The sequence below is a fragment of the Rhamphochromis sp. 'chilingali' genome, assembly GCF_963969265.1.
Source record: "Rhamphochromis sp. 'chilingali' genome assembly, chromosome: 2".
In the NCBI taxonomy this organism is placed as follows: Eukaryota; Metazoa; Chordata; class Actinopteri; order Cichliformes; family Cichlidae; genus Rhamphochromis; species Rhamphochromis sp. 'chilingali'.
In genome coordinates this window covers 69,497,071-69,512,601 of record NC_137930.1, presented here as the reverse complement: position 1 = coordinate 69,512,601, position 15,531 = coordinate 69,497,071, and positions in this window count along the sequence as shown.

The following is a 15,531-nucleotide window of genomic DNA, read 5'->3' as shown; positions in this document are numbered from 1 at the left end:
AGATATCTTAGAGTTGACTGAAGTTGGAGACTTTCCATTTATAAAGTTGTCTGATAGTACGAGGAGTGAAAAGGTGAGGAAGCCAAGTAGGAGACGAGATATCAAAGGTAAACAAGTGCAAATAAGCAAATAGCCCCTTTATGACTGCACAGCAACTAAAGGGCGCTCGCCAGCACGTAGGTGTGTATGTTTCATCGTCAGCGATTAAGAGAAGAGTTCATGACCAGAACCTCAGAGGATTCATCAACTGTACCGTGACGAGCAAGAGGATAATGACTGCATTGTTAAAGGGTAACGCTGGTGCTGCTGGTAGAAACAAATGGGCGTAATAATCCTTTATCCACATGAAACAGCGGGTCAGGTTTATTGTTGGCATTCTGAGTTTAGTCATACTGGGTGTATTTATATCCGACCTCTTTAACTGATGCATCTAAATGGCTGCTATAATGTGCTATTTAACCTGTTTTAGTGCATCTACATTTGCTGTGCATGAAAGCTACTTTGCAACCCACAGACATCTGGGTGACTTCTCTCAGACTTAAGACTTAACGATGCTGAAGCTCATTTTATTCTGGTGTGTGTCGCTGCTGCTCTCCGTAGTGCTTTCCCCACATTATCCTCATGGAAGGACGATGAGTCCCAGAACAGAGCCATAATGCCACAACATTAATTACATCAGATGGAAATAACCATCTCCTTTTGGCTATTATGGTCTTGACTGACATGCTTTTATTTGGCATCCTGTCGCTGGGGTCTTTTTATTTTTTTAAACTGTGGAGAGAGCACTCAGCAGAAACAGGCAGCAAACTCTCTGCCATCAATATTGCATGATATCCATCTCCTATCGAAAACAAAATACACCCTCTCAGGAACAGGCATAGTTATCAAAAACTGTGTGTTGAGTGAATATGTTTTATGCACAGATAGCAAATAAAAAAATGTTTTTAAATGTAACAGGGGTTAAATGATCAGAGTCACTGGTAATTATAACCCTTACTCCCTCAGTGTATCTACTCTACTGGCATATCAGATATCTTGGGATACAAACTTGACACTCTGTCTGGCCTAGAAATAATTGTTTGACAGTTGCGCCATTTCTGTTTTATTCCATCTTCCGTGAAAGCTGCACAATCTCCGTGAGTCTAACCTTCACCCTCAGACTAGTCTGTCAGTCCCTGTTCCTACAGGAACAGATTTACCATCATGGAGCTGTTATTAGTTGAGAGGATTTGGGAAAATGTTTCATTTTGTGCCTGGGACATGACTCACGTCGACATGCTCCTGTGTGCACAAGTAAAACGTGGCTCAACATCGCACTGTGTATTACATCAGTGCAGACAGGAAAAATAAGCAATGTCTAGAGGGGATGAATCAGTCTCTCACGGTCTCACGGTAATAATGCGTGATTTTAACAGCCATTCAAAATGGGTTCTCCATTGTTATATTCAAAAACAAAGATTTATCTCTTTTTTTTTTTAGCATTTTTTTATTTCCAGACTGACAGTACAAAAAAATGTCAGCAGTTTTCTGTCATTTTCAGTAAACATAAACAGTATTTTTTTTAAATCACATATTTCTGTTAAAACCTTCACCAGCCTGAGTCATGATTCACTAATTATTCAGGTCTCCCAGAACATGTTTGTTCCATGAAAAATAAATACATGTACATATATCAGTAGAAAGAGAAGACAGGCCACATGATGTAGTAAAACTAATGCTGGAATATTTCATCTTTAATGTTAATATAACTGAAATTGGCCTTAAAGCTGGTAGAAAGCTTGTCTGGCTATCAGACCTTATCAGCGTCGTCCTTTAGATGAGCCTGTGTTGGACTCCAAAAGTAAGAACTGATCGTATTTGAGTGGTTGGAGTGCAAAGTTATAAACTAACAGCAAGCTCGGTTATCGTGGTGTATCCGATTCAGGCTGACCACGATGCACAGAAATACAAATCAAATGCAACAATTTCACTCACTGAAACACAAACCTGTACCTCAGAGCAGGCCATGGTTTGTCAGATAAATGCATTACAATGCAAACAACAACACAACAAACACACTTTCCAGTACAGTGGCTTGAATTGGCAGGGTAAGGTCTTTCAGAGAGCCATCTATGACATACGCCGAGAGTCGAGCCTTCTCAGTAATCACATGAATGAGTTATGAAAATTAAAACATCGCCGATCATAAAGACATTAGAAAAACATCCGGAGAGACTAAAGCTATTTTTAAAGCTCTAACATGAGATTTTAGACTTTTGCCCTTTGAAAAATACTTTGTAAAACTATGCGTGTTATGGAGAGGTGTTTGCCAGGATCACACTCCTGAAGTAAATGTGCGGATTGGTTTTTCACTAAACACTCTGTTGGTTCATGTTGCATTTCAAGTCGTTGCAGCTTGTTTGCGTCTGCTCTGACTACGCAGGTGGCACTTTGCCCACATCGCTGCTCTAACGCTGATGGCAGTGTGCTGAACCGTCACTTAGCCGTTTAACACAGTTATTATATTATACAATAAAGTACGCAGGACATGACCAGATATTTTTGTAGGGGTTGTGTAATATTCACTTGAGCAGTTATCTGGATTCATGTCTTGTTTTCTGACAGAGCCCACTGTAGTATTTGTTTATACAGTGTTGTAATGATTCAGTGGTTTCAGCCTTACCTTTATTACCTTTATTAAAAAGAACCAGTTTCAAATGTTGATAATGTGCTTGAATATTTTCAAAACCACTGATAATTTGCAGAAGTGAAAAATGAAGCAGATGGGAAACGATGGCAGTATTAGAGAAAGATGATGTCTGATTCTGACCTTTTCTCTCATTCACACCAACACCCCCCTGTGCATAAAAACTCAATTTCCCACAGTTCCAAGGGTACGACCCCTCTTTTTGTTACATTAATAGACTGAAATAACGTGATAGCAGTTCTGGTGTCCTAAAAGGGGCGTTGGCCTTGACTCTTCACTCTCACACCAATCTGATTAGCTGTCAACACCCCAACCCCACTCAGCCCATCCCCACCCGTTGGCTTTACCTATTTCTGAGTTTCCACGTTGCTTTGGTTCTCTCTGTATGCCCCACAGTCTCTGAAAAGAATCATTTTCTGAGTCTGCTTCACCTTGTCTTTGCACATTTTAGTTACCACAGTGCAGAGATACATACATCTTATTTGTTAGAGGATAAAGACAAAGGAGAGAGAAAAACAAGAAGAGGTAGAATAATAATTTAGAGTACTCACGGTAGAGATCTTCTGTGGGGCTTTTATTTTTATGGTTTGGCACATGCGTCTTTGTTCTTGCATGTATGTGTGTGTGGGTTTGTGCACACATACTGTATCTGTCTCCAGTGTATACTCTCCACTCAGTGAACAATAATAATCCTCTGTAAAGTAACAGCCAAAGAATTAAACCTTCACCTGATGGTGTCCCTCATGGGTTTTAACAATTAACACACACACACACACACACAATACATAAATGCCCATCCATATGGCTTGAAGAAAACGCCTCCCACATAAGACTTCAATTGAAAATTCAGAATATGTATGCATTTGCACATACAAACTGTGAGATTTATGCATCCCCGATGTTTATACTGCACATACAAGTGTGCGTGAAGTGTGTTGTAGCTTAGTAGTTAGTCTGTGTGCATGCAGTAGTGGGACTGATTCTTCTACTTTCATTTTGACTGTAGGTATATAGGCTTCGATGTTCTGCATGCATGTGTGCGTATGTGTGTGTACAGTCTGTGTAAGGTGTATGTAATAAAGGTTTTCATTTGGTTATGAGGCTTCAGAAGGGCCGTCCAGAGAAGCCTTAGATTGGATCTACTGTGTGTCCGAGGAGAATGGGAAATAACATCAGCCGTCAGGAGAGGAAAGGTGAAAAATAACCTGTCATCACTTCTCTCTCTCTCTCACACACATGCACTCACTGTTTCAGTCTCTCTCTGGCACTTCTTCCTGGATGTCCTCCCTCTCACCTTTGTAGCTCTCTCTCATACATTTCAAACTCATAGCTGTTCTTGTCTCCCTGTGTCTCTTGGATAACGTTTTTAAATTACAAACCTAATAACAAAAGTAAAAAGGGCACCTTGGGAGACAAATATGCAAAGAAAAAAATTTCTGAAGTAGCTGTGATTTTTTTTTTGTCAAAATTTGTAAGAAATTTAAATGCAAGATACTCAGTTGCCTGTGAAGGTTCTCAGTCATCCAGGTCATCGTAGTCAAAGGAGCTTGCAAGGAAAAGCGTCTGGACTTCTTTAAGTTGCTTGAAGACGTTTCACCTCTCATCCGAGAAGCTTCTTCAGTTCTAAGGTCAAATGGTGGAGAGTCCCAGATATAAACCTAGTGGGAGTTTCCCCCCACAGAGGGACAAAAGGACCCCCTGATGATGATGATGCACCAGGATGTCATGCTTGGAGAAAACTCTCCTGAGTTTCTCTGATACACCGGCTACATAGGGGATGACAATGTTGTTGCGTCTGTCCTTCTTATCCTCCCTCGCTGGTGTCTGGTCTTCTTTTCTGTGCATCTTTGCTGACTTTAAGAACGCCCATTTAGGATAGCCACACGTTTTGAGTGCTTCCTTTACATGTGTGTGTTCCTTCTTTTTCCCTTCAGGATTAGAGGGAACATGTTCTGCCCGGTGGTGTAGGGTCCTAATTACTCCAAGTTTGTGTTCCAGAGGGTGATGGGAGTCAAAGAGGAGGTACTGGTCCGTGTGTGTGGGCTTCCGGTAAACTTCGATGTTGAGGTTGCCGTTCTCTTCAATGTGCACAGCGCAGTCCAGGAAAGGCAAACAGTTGTCCTTTGTGTCTTCCCTGGTGAACTTGATGTTTTTATCCACAGCGTTAATGTGCGCAGTGAAGGATTCCACTTCTTGTGTCTTGATTTTGACCCAGGTGTCGTCCACATATCTGTACCAGTGGCTGGGTACTCTTCCTTTGAAAGAGCCAAGAGCCTTCCTTTCCACTTCCTCCATGTAAAGGTTGGCTACAATAGGTGACACGGGGGAGCCCATGGCACAGCCATGTTTTTGTCTGTAAAAGCCTTCGTTGTATTTGAAATATGTAGTGGTGAGGCAGAGGTCTAACAGTGTGCAGAGAGAGACTACAAGTGAACAGGGAGGCTACATCAAAGGACACCTGGATAAGGCCTGTATCCAGGGCAGGGTACAGTGATCCCCTGTTTTTTTCTCTCTCGTAGAGGTCCACTGTCTTTGTCTGGTCCCTCATCCAGGACCAATTTGCCTTGGGGGTCCTTGCCTACGACACATAGCCCCTGCGATCACTGTGGCACACAAGTGTGGTGGGAACGTCTGGTCCCAGTTGGTGGTTTGATTAGCCTGTGAGACTTTGGAAGCACCTGACGGGCAGGCCAAGTGGAACACAGTTCGGGTGGTAGGTATGAAATCGTGTTGTAGTTATGGCCATGAAACAAGACTTTTAGTCTGCCTCAAAGCAATTCTGACAAGTGATCAGGTGACTCAGGAGAGGAAAGCGGTGCTCTATTCACATGGTGCATAGTGGGGTTGCTGACTTCAACCGAGCACGTAGTTGAGTGGTGGAAGGAATACTTTGTGGACCTCCTTAATCCCACTGACATGTCTTCTAAATAGTGCTGTTAGCATTAATCTCGTTAAAATAACGCTAATGATTTCCCGCGTTCATGCGGTTATGGCATTAACGTAATTTTAACGAGATTAACGCTGACAGGGTTACTTCTAAATAGAAAGCAGAGCCCAGGGACAAGAGGGACGATTCGCCCATCTCTAGTGGTGAAGTCACTGAGGTAGTTAAACAGCTCTTTGGTGGTCAGGTCCCTGTTTTGGATGAGGTTTGTTTTGAGTTCCTAAAGACCCCGTGTGTTGTCAAACCACTACAACATCATGTAGAGATTTGGGGCCTCTAGACTGGCAGACTGGGGTGGTGGTCCCCATCTTTAAGAAGGGGGACCAGAGGTTATGCTCCAACTACAGGGGGATCACAGTTTAAGTAACTCAGGGCGTTGGGAGAAGGGAGCGGGAGATTAACAAATGGATTGGTGGCATGGCTGCATCGATCTGTTGTGGTAAAGAGAGAGCTGAGTATTAAAATGAGGCTCTCAGTTTGTGGTCAAATGGTAAATGGTCTGTATTTGTATAGTGCTTTACTTGGTCCTGAGGACCCCAAAGCGCTTTACACAACCTGTCATCCACCCATTCATACACACATTCACACACTGGTGATAGCAGCTACAGTGTAGCCACAGCCGCCCTGGGGCGCACTGACAGAGGCCCGTGACCACAGGTGAGGGTAGGTCAATCTACGACCCTACCCTCACCTGTGGTCACGGGCTCTGGATAGGGACCGAATCTATGCGGGAAATTGGCACTGATTTAAATGTCTAGATAATCCATCCATCCATCCATCTTCATCCGCTTTGTCCGGGGCCGGGTCGCGGGGGCAGCAGCCTAAGCAAAGAGGCCCAGACCTCCCTCTCCCCAGCCACCTCCTCCAGCTTATCCGGGGGAATACCAAGGCGTTCCCAGGCCAGCCGAGAGATATAATCTCTCCAGCGTGTCCTGGGTCTGCCCCGGGGCCTCCTCCCGGTGGGACATGCCTGGAACACCTCACCCAGGAGGCGCCCAGGGGGCATCCTTGTCAGATGCCCGAACCACCTCAGCTGGCTCCTTTCGATGTGGAGCAGCAGCTGCTCTACTCTGAGCCCCTCCCGGATGGCCGAACTTCTCACCCTATCTCTAAGGGAGAGGCCAGCCACCCTTCGGAGGAAGCTCATTTCTGCCGCTTGTATCCGCGATCTCGTTCTTTCGGTCACTACCCACAGCTCGTGGCCATAGGTGAGGGTAGGGACGTAGATCGACCGGTAAATTGAGAGCTTCGCTTTTACACTCAGCTCCCTCTTCACCACGACGGACCGGTGCAGCGTCCGCATTACTGCAGCTGCAGCCCCAATCCGTCTGTCGATCTCCGGCTCCCTTCTCCCATCACTCGCGAACAAGACCCCGAGATACTTGAACTCCTCCACTTGGGGCAGGAACTCATCCCCGACCCGGAGTGGGCCTAGAAATCCTGTCCATAAAAATTATGAACAGAACTGGAGACAAAGGGCAGCCCTGGCGGAGCCCATCACCCACCGGGAACGAGTCCGACTTATTGCCGGCAATGCAAACCAAGCTCTTGCAACGGTTGTATAGGGATCGAATGGCCCGTAGCAATGGGCCAGACACCCCATATTCCCGCAACACCTCCCACAGGACACCCCGAGGGACACGGTCGAATGCCTTCTCCAAGTCCACAAAACACATGTAGACTGGTTGGGCAAACTCCCATGCACCCTCAAGTATCCTGGAGAGGATAAAGAGCTGGTCCAGTGTTCCGCGACCAGGACGAAAACCGCATTGTTCCTCCTGTATCCGAGGTTCGACTAACGGACGAACTCTCCTTTCCAGCACCCTGGCATAGACTTTCCCAGGGAGGCTGAGGAGTGTGATCCCCCTGTAGTTGGAACACACCCTCCGGTCCCCTTTCTTAAAGATGGGGACCACCACCCCGGTCTGCCAGTCCACAGGTACTGCCCCTGATCTCCACGCAACATTGCAGAGGCATGTCAACCAGGACAGCCCTACAACGTCCAGAGCCTTCAGGAACTCGGGGCGGACCTCATCAACACCAGGGGCTCTGCCACCAAGGAGTTGTTTAACTGCCTCAGTGACCTCGCCCCCGGAAATTGGCGGGTCATTCCCCTCATCCCCAGACTCTGCTTCCTCCTCGGAAGACGTGTCAGTGGGATTAAGGAGGTCCTCGAAGTATTCCTTCCACCGCCTGACAATTTTCTCAGTCGACGTCAGCAGCGCTCCGCCAGCACTATACACAGTGCAGGTAGAGCACCGCTTTCCCCTCCTGAGACGTCTGACGGTTTGCCAGAATCTCTTCGAGGCAGTCCGAAAGTCTTTTTCCATGGCCTCTCCGAACTCCTCCCACACCTGAGTTTTTGCTTCAGCCACTGCCCGAGCCGCATTCCGCTTGGCCTGTCGATACCTGTCGGCTGCCTCCGGAGTTCCACAGGCTAACCAAGCCCGATAGGACTCCTTCTTCAGCCTGGTGGCTCCCTTCACCTCTGGTGTCCACCATTTGGTTCGGGGATTACCACCACGGCAGGCACCAACCACCTTGCGGCCGCAGCTCAATGCAGCAGCTTCGGCAATGGAGACGCTGAACATGGTCCATTCGGACTCAATGTCCCCAGTCTCCCTCGGAATGCTGTTGAAGCTCTGCCGGAGGTGTGCGTTGAAGATCTCGCGGACTGGGGCCTCTGCTAGACGTTCCCAGCACACCCTCACTATGCGTTTAGGTGCACCAGGTCTGTCCAGCGTCTTCCCCCGCCACCTGATCCAACTCACCACCAGGTGGTGATCAGTTGACAGCTCAGCCCCTCTCTTTACCCGAGTGTCCAGAACATATGGTCGCAGGTCTGCTGATATGATTACAAAATCGATCATCGACCTACGGCCTAGAGCGTCCTGGTGCCACGTGCACTTATGGACAAACTCTTATGTTCGAACAGGGTGTTTGTTATGGCCAAACTGTGGTTAGCACAGAAGTCCAATAACAGAGCACCGCTCGGGTTCAGATCAGGGAGGCCGTTCCTCCCAATCACGCCCCTCCAGGTCTCGCTGTCGTTACCCACGTGAGCATTGAAGTCTCCCAGCAGGACAACAGAGTCTCCAGGTGGAGCACCCTCCAGCACCCCCCCCCCCCCCCCCCCCCCCCCCCAGGGACTCTAAGGAGGCTGGGTACTCTGAACTGCCACTCGGCACATAAGCGCAGATGACAGTCAGGACCCGTTCCCCGACCCTAAGGCGCAGGGAACAAACCCTCTCGTCCACCGGGAAAAACCCCAACGTACCGGCAGCAAGCCGAGGGGATATTAGGATACCCACCCCAGCCCGCCGCCTCTCTCCAGGGGCAACTCCAGACTGAGACTGGTTCCAGAGCCCAAGCCATGCGTAGAGGTGAGCCCGACTATATCTAGCCGGTACCTCTCAACCTCACGCACTAACTCAGGCTCCTTCCCCACCAGAGAGGTGACATTCCATGTCCCTATTGCCAGTCTTGGCAGCCGGGGGTCAGTCCGCCAGGGCCTCCGCTCCTGGCCGCCACCCGGCACACAATGCACCCGACCCCTATGGCGCCTCCTGTGGGTGGTGGGCCTGCGGGAGGATGGGCCCATGTCTCCTCTTCGGGCTGTGCCCGGCCGGGCCCCATGGACTAAGGCCCGGCCACCAGACGCTCGCCCTCGGGCACCCTCCCCGGGCCTGGCTCCAGGGCGAGGCCCCGGTAACCCTATCCCGGGCAGGGTAAACTGTTCCCTCGGTGTCCTTTTCATAAGGGTCTTATGAATCGCTCTTTGTCTGGTCCCTCACCCAGGGCCAATTTGCCATGGGAGACCCTACCAGGGGGCAAAAGCCCCCAGACAACATAGCCCCTGGGATCCCTGTGACACACAAACCCCTCCACCACGATAAGGTAGCGATTCAAGGAGGGGATGTCTAGATAAGTGAGATGAAATTGTTTACGTTCAGACACAAGAAGTTGGCTAGGTTAAGAAAGAAAATGTTTTAGGTTTTAAAAATACTGCTGCCATAAGATGTTGTTGTCTCTGTGAAAGGAGCTCCTTGGTAAAGGTTAAGGAAGTACTGGTTCTGTCTACAACAATGTTGACTACAGCAGACAACATGACAACAGTCAAGTCCCATGTCCAGCCGTTCTTATGAGAATAGCCGGAAACACCAGGCTGAAAAAATGTTGTGTTTACCTGATTTGAAGATTCAGTCCAACCTTGACCCTGAAGGATCAATCTGATCATTTTTCAGATGGTCATGTTGTAGTTAATTGACTTCTATAGTTTTGTTGGGAACCAAAATCCTTTTAAAGAATATAGGAATTCATTGTCCTGTATCTCATGAGAACAGCATACATAAAAAACACTGTCATGAGAAACAGGAGATAATGATTAAAGGTGAGAGGGTTATAGCATAGACGACTGTGTTAGCATGACAGTTGGAGGTGGAGAAAAAATGGGACTTGCGAGACAAGAGTGAAATCAGGAGTGAGGGTGGTAAATTGAAAGGAAAAAATGTGGGAGAGGTGAGAAACACTGAGATATATATAGCTGCAAGGCAGGTGCAGCGATCACGGTGGAAGAATTGTTTCCTGATTTCAAATGTGAGAAGAAAGCTAACTGTGTCTGTGAAGAATCTGCAGGTCTATATGAAATCTGAGACCTTTGACTCATTGACTGATGAACCGCTTTGCTCAATGATTGCCCAGCGAGTGGGAGTTTATTCACTGGAGTAACAAAACTTCACGTTAGCACCTTTTTCCAGCAAAAGGTCCCCTTCATTTTGATCAACCTTCCTGACTAGTTTTGTTCATTATTTTCTACTAGTTCTAGAAGATGTGTGAAGTGGGCACGCACTGTGAAAACAGCTACAACAAAAATAGATCAACTCCTTTGCCATAAGCTTTATGAAAAGAGTGATTTAAATAGATTTGAATGGGAGGTGTAAAGTGGGCAGTGAGTGAAAACACTGCTGTGTCACCATAGGAAGCCAGACATGTTGGAGAGCATTTGGTATGCAGCACACGCTGAAGAAAAAACATGTGACCGCGGCCAACAGTGAGCAGTGGATGCTCTTTTTGTGAAACTGCCCCGACGGCAGCAGGTGGCGTCTTCATTTCTAACAAGGTGAGGAGGACAAGAGACTGTTTTGCATCTCTGTTTATCTAAATGAGAATCTTACCAGGTCAAGGCGTCGCTTCACAGTCTGTGTGTGTCTGCGTGTGTCTGTGTGAATGGTGAAGGGTTTCCTTACGTTCGCTTTTTGATCATATGTGTGTCCCTGTTTTACTGTTTGTCTGCATCTGTGCGCAAATATCAGAGAAGCGCGAGGTGTGGTGTTGACTCTGGAGATCGATGGTCGGTCCCATAGGAAGAGGAAAAGGCCAATCTTCTACTGTAATAACACCGGCGTACTACACGTGTGTGTGTGTGTGTGTGTGTGTGTGTGTGTGTGTGTGTGTGTGTGTGTGTGTGTGTGTGTGTACATACAATATCTGTGCTTAAGAGAGAAAATGTAACAGAAAGCATGGTCTACAAGATCTTATTAAGGCTTTATTAAGCACACAGCTTAAATCACATCATCATCTGATTTATTTCCGTTTCGTGTTGGTTACCTGTTTGATTTTCTCCTTCACTCCTACATTATGCCAACATCAAGGACAAAAACATTTTCCAAAAACGAAATTAAGGCAACATCTAAATGCTCCTCTCCTACTTACCTTGTGGGACATTCGTTTGTAAATTATTCAGTGCTCTTAAACAGATTTTGTGAAACCAAAGGTTAAAATGTTTCCTCAGACACCGCGCACAGATGCAGCTGAGATACTACAACTGTGTTTATCATTTTATTTATGAGACTTTAAATACACTCTTATTTCTTTCATATGTATTAAGAGGTTAAAGTAGCAGCCCTATGCAGCTAATCAAATGCATTTAATTAGTTAATCATCAGCAAGCATGAACACCTCTGCAAAAGCAGAGGTTTTGGCAGTTTCCAGGTCTAAACCATTCACAGGTGTGTTAACACAATGACACCATCTTCCCAGGAGTGAACGTCCCAGAAATTCATCCCAAGGTCAGACCCTGCACAGAGCATTCCCAACACCTAAAATACCAACGATTTGTGCCGGCCCTAGGCATCACATAGTAACGCGAAAAGTACCCTTCCACGTCCTTATGAAACGCTCTGGGTTGTCAACTGAATCCAACAGAAAGCCGCTCGAGGGCGGTAAGATGCGCTGAGGGCAGAGGATCCAGCCGTCCATCCGGCCCCAAACCTAACCCTATCACATCGTGTTTTCCAAAGTGATTCAGGATCTGAAAGTGAACAGATTTGCATAATGATTTGTTAGGTTGATTTTCACACATAAAACACATGGTTCAAGGTTCAAGGTTCTTTATTTGTCACATGCATAGTTATACAAGTATAACACACAGTGAAATGTAGCCTGACACGCTCCTCGACATGTGCAAAAATGTGGGGGGTAGAGGAAGAACATTATATATATATATAGTATATACATTGGGTGAATGTGCAGTAGTAGCAGCAAGCAGGTGAATTCTGTACATTAATATGAATAGACATCTGACTATTTTACAGGATAGACAATATAAACATATTTAAAATTAAACATGTATAGATTCATTCCAACCAGTCTCATGCCCCGGAACATGTAACATATATAAGAGTTACATCTCAGGCTGTACACGCCTGAGATGTAACTCATAAAGTTACATCTTAAAGTTCATGACAATTACCAAAAAAATGAAAAGGTATCCCTGTTTGGAAAACCTCCTGAGAGCAACGTTCTGCTCTCTGAGCTTCGACCAGGCTCCGTCAAGGGCCGTGAAGGGCAACACCAAGGTTTGGACTCAAATCTAGCTGTTTCTTTTGAACAATGATTTTATTAAATTCAGGAATCTTAATTTTTTTTTTCTTTTTCTTTTTCTTTCTTTCTTTTTTTCTTTTTCTTTTCTTTCTTTCTTTCTATTGTAACAAAAAAATTGTACAATTTTATGACATATTAAAATAAACTTGTGCAATTGGACCTTTCCCTTTCTTTTTGGTTTCAATATACTGAACCAGAGTGATTTAGTGGTTATATTTTTTCTAAATTTGTGTTAGAAATTTCTGGTTGCTGGGGAAGAACAAAAAGTTGCAATGTTTGCAGATGATGTCTTGGTCTTTTTGAAGGAACCTGAAGAATCATTTGAGGAGTTGATGTCCTCTCTATCCGTTTTTGGGGAACTGTCTGGTTATAAACTAAACCTAAACAAAACACAGGTAATGACACTAAACTATACAGCATCTAACACTTTACGAGATGATTATAATATAAATTGGGAAGCTGAAACACTTAAATACTTGGGAATAATTCTAACTAAGAATATTTCTAATCTATCACAAGTAAATTATGGTCCCTTGTCACAGGCCATAAAATTTGATTTAGATAGGTGGAATCTGGTGCCTTTCTTAAATTTAAACTCAAGGATATTAGCAGTGAAAATGAATGTACTCCCAAGACTCCTCTATTTATTTAGAACTTTGCCTGTTGAAGTCATCTTAATTAGCAGGATTCTGCAGAGAGTGAATGTCACTGGAGACGGATACACTTGAAAGTCTCCAGGTGAACAGAAATAGAGAACTTAAAGTGTGTATTTTGATGTTGAACGAGTGGAGAGAGTCTTACCTGGAGCGGAGTCATCCATGTGAGCATTTGAGGGAGTAGGGATGAGCATTGCCAAGAAGTCCGCACCTTTTCCTGTTTCCAGAGTTCTGAGACTTTGTAGGCGAGGAAGGCAGTCAGGAAATCAGGTGAGTGGCGAATACTGAACTGAAAGGGTGAACACTGGAGACACAAGGACCGAATGCATTAACATGAGGATAATGTGGCTGATGGCAGAGCGGAGGAACCTGGATCCAGGGGCAGGAATGGAAAACACCCAAAAGCACAAATAGCCTGGATCACGACAGAAGATTAAAGACTAGGGGGGAAAGAGTCTCTCACTTGATTTGGTTACACAGCTAAATTTAGTTGACTATGTTAACTGTGAACCTTTTGGCCCTCACAGCTGAACCAAAAACCACAACCCACCACAAAAAGTGAGGCCATCTGCCCCACAGCTAAAACTTGACCAAAATCGATCATGCAACACAACAATGTCCCCAAGTATAAGAGCAACAGAAAGGCTGAAAAAGAATCAAAGTGTTCAATTCAATTCAATTTTATTTATATAGCGCCAAATCACAACAACAGTTGCCTCAAGGCGCTTTATATTGTAAGGCAGACCCGTTTAACAGGAAGAAACCTCCAGCAGAACCAGGCTCAGGGAGGGGCGGGGCCATCTGCTGCGACTGATTGGGGTGAGAGCAACTGGTTGCGGCCCGACATTGTTTTGGCAAAGTTACACACCAATTCAATATTGATTTTAGTGAATTTTCACATGTCTGAGAACAGAATCACCAGTTACCAGAGTTTGACCCCCGGCGGGTGTGTCGCCGAGTGGGGAAAAACGGTTAGACACATGAACAGGTTGGTGGTGTACCTGGGGTTTCTGTTTAAGACTATGCTTCCTCCTCACCGTCACCCAGCCGCCCTCTTTCCCCAGCTGCTTGGGGTCTGCTGGGGAACAGCTAGCGGGGCCTACGCTATCTTCGGCTGCACCAGCTACAGGGGCCTGGCTAGCTACAGGTGAATGAAGGGTGCGAAGCCGAGTCTCCAATTCAGTAATCCTGGCCTCCAGAGCTGTAGATATACTACATTTGTTGCAAGTATCATTACTGCTAAAGGAGGCCGAGGAGTAACTAAACATCTGACACAATGAGCAGGAGGGACAGGTGAAGAGGCCATGCTGCTAGCTACGAGCTAAGCTAAGCTAGCGAAACAGTACAGAGACAGTGAGTGAATACTTTGGCTATAAATTAGGTAGTGAGTACACAGAAAGTGTGCTTCGGATGAAGCATGTGAAGATTACACTATGAAAACAGAAGTTATCTAAAAGCTTTTAATTAAATTGCTAAGCAGATAAGCTACTCAAAAACACCACTGTGTGTTGGAACAGGAACAGGAAGTGATACTCTACCGCAAAGAGATCTCACACCAACTGACAGCACCACCTGAAGGACTGAGTGTTGCAAGATCCAGTCAGCAACCCGACTGAAATGGTGTCGTAAGATCTCAGGAGAGCATGAACAAAACGGCCACAAACCTCAATGAACCAAAGCAGGCCTGTAAAGAAGAGTGGGCCCAAGTTGCTCCACAACAACATAAGAGGCTGGAAAAGTCTTAAAGGAAAGGACTGACTCAAGTTATCACTGCTAAAGGTGCATATACAAACTTCCTTTTTCACAGGACTACACAGGAAAACGTTCTCTTTCATGACAGTATTCTGTCAGTAGGAAAAACCATAAACAAATGTGAATGTTTTAGAGCATGGCAGCACAGTGGTTAGCACTGTTGCCTCCACCATCAGTGTGGAGTTTGTGTGGGTTCTTTCCAGGTACTCTGGCTTCCTCCCACAGTTACTGTGGTTAGGTTAATTGGTAACTCTAAATTACCCATAGGTGCGAATGGCTGCCTGTCTCTATGTGTTATCCCTGCGACAGGCTGGCGTACCTGTCCAGGGTGTAACCTGCCACCCACCCTAAGACAGCTGGGATTGGCTCCAGCGACCCTGACAAGGATAAGTGGAAGAGAACGGATGGATGGACTCAGAACAAAGGTACATAGTGAATAGACTCTTTTCTTACAATCATAAAGGAAAGGTCACCTGTAGTGATCAGACCACTATCATGTGACTCTGTGAAATATTGATTTGTGCTCTTGGACAGGACAATAAGCTTGGACAGGCTCGGTAAGTAAATCTACTCATTTAAGATTCAAAAGTGATTATAGTTCGTTTATGTCC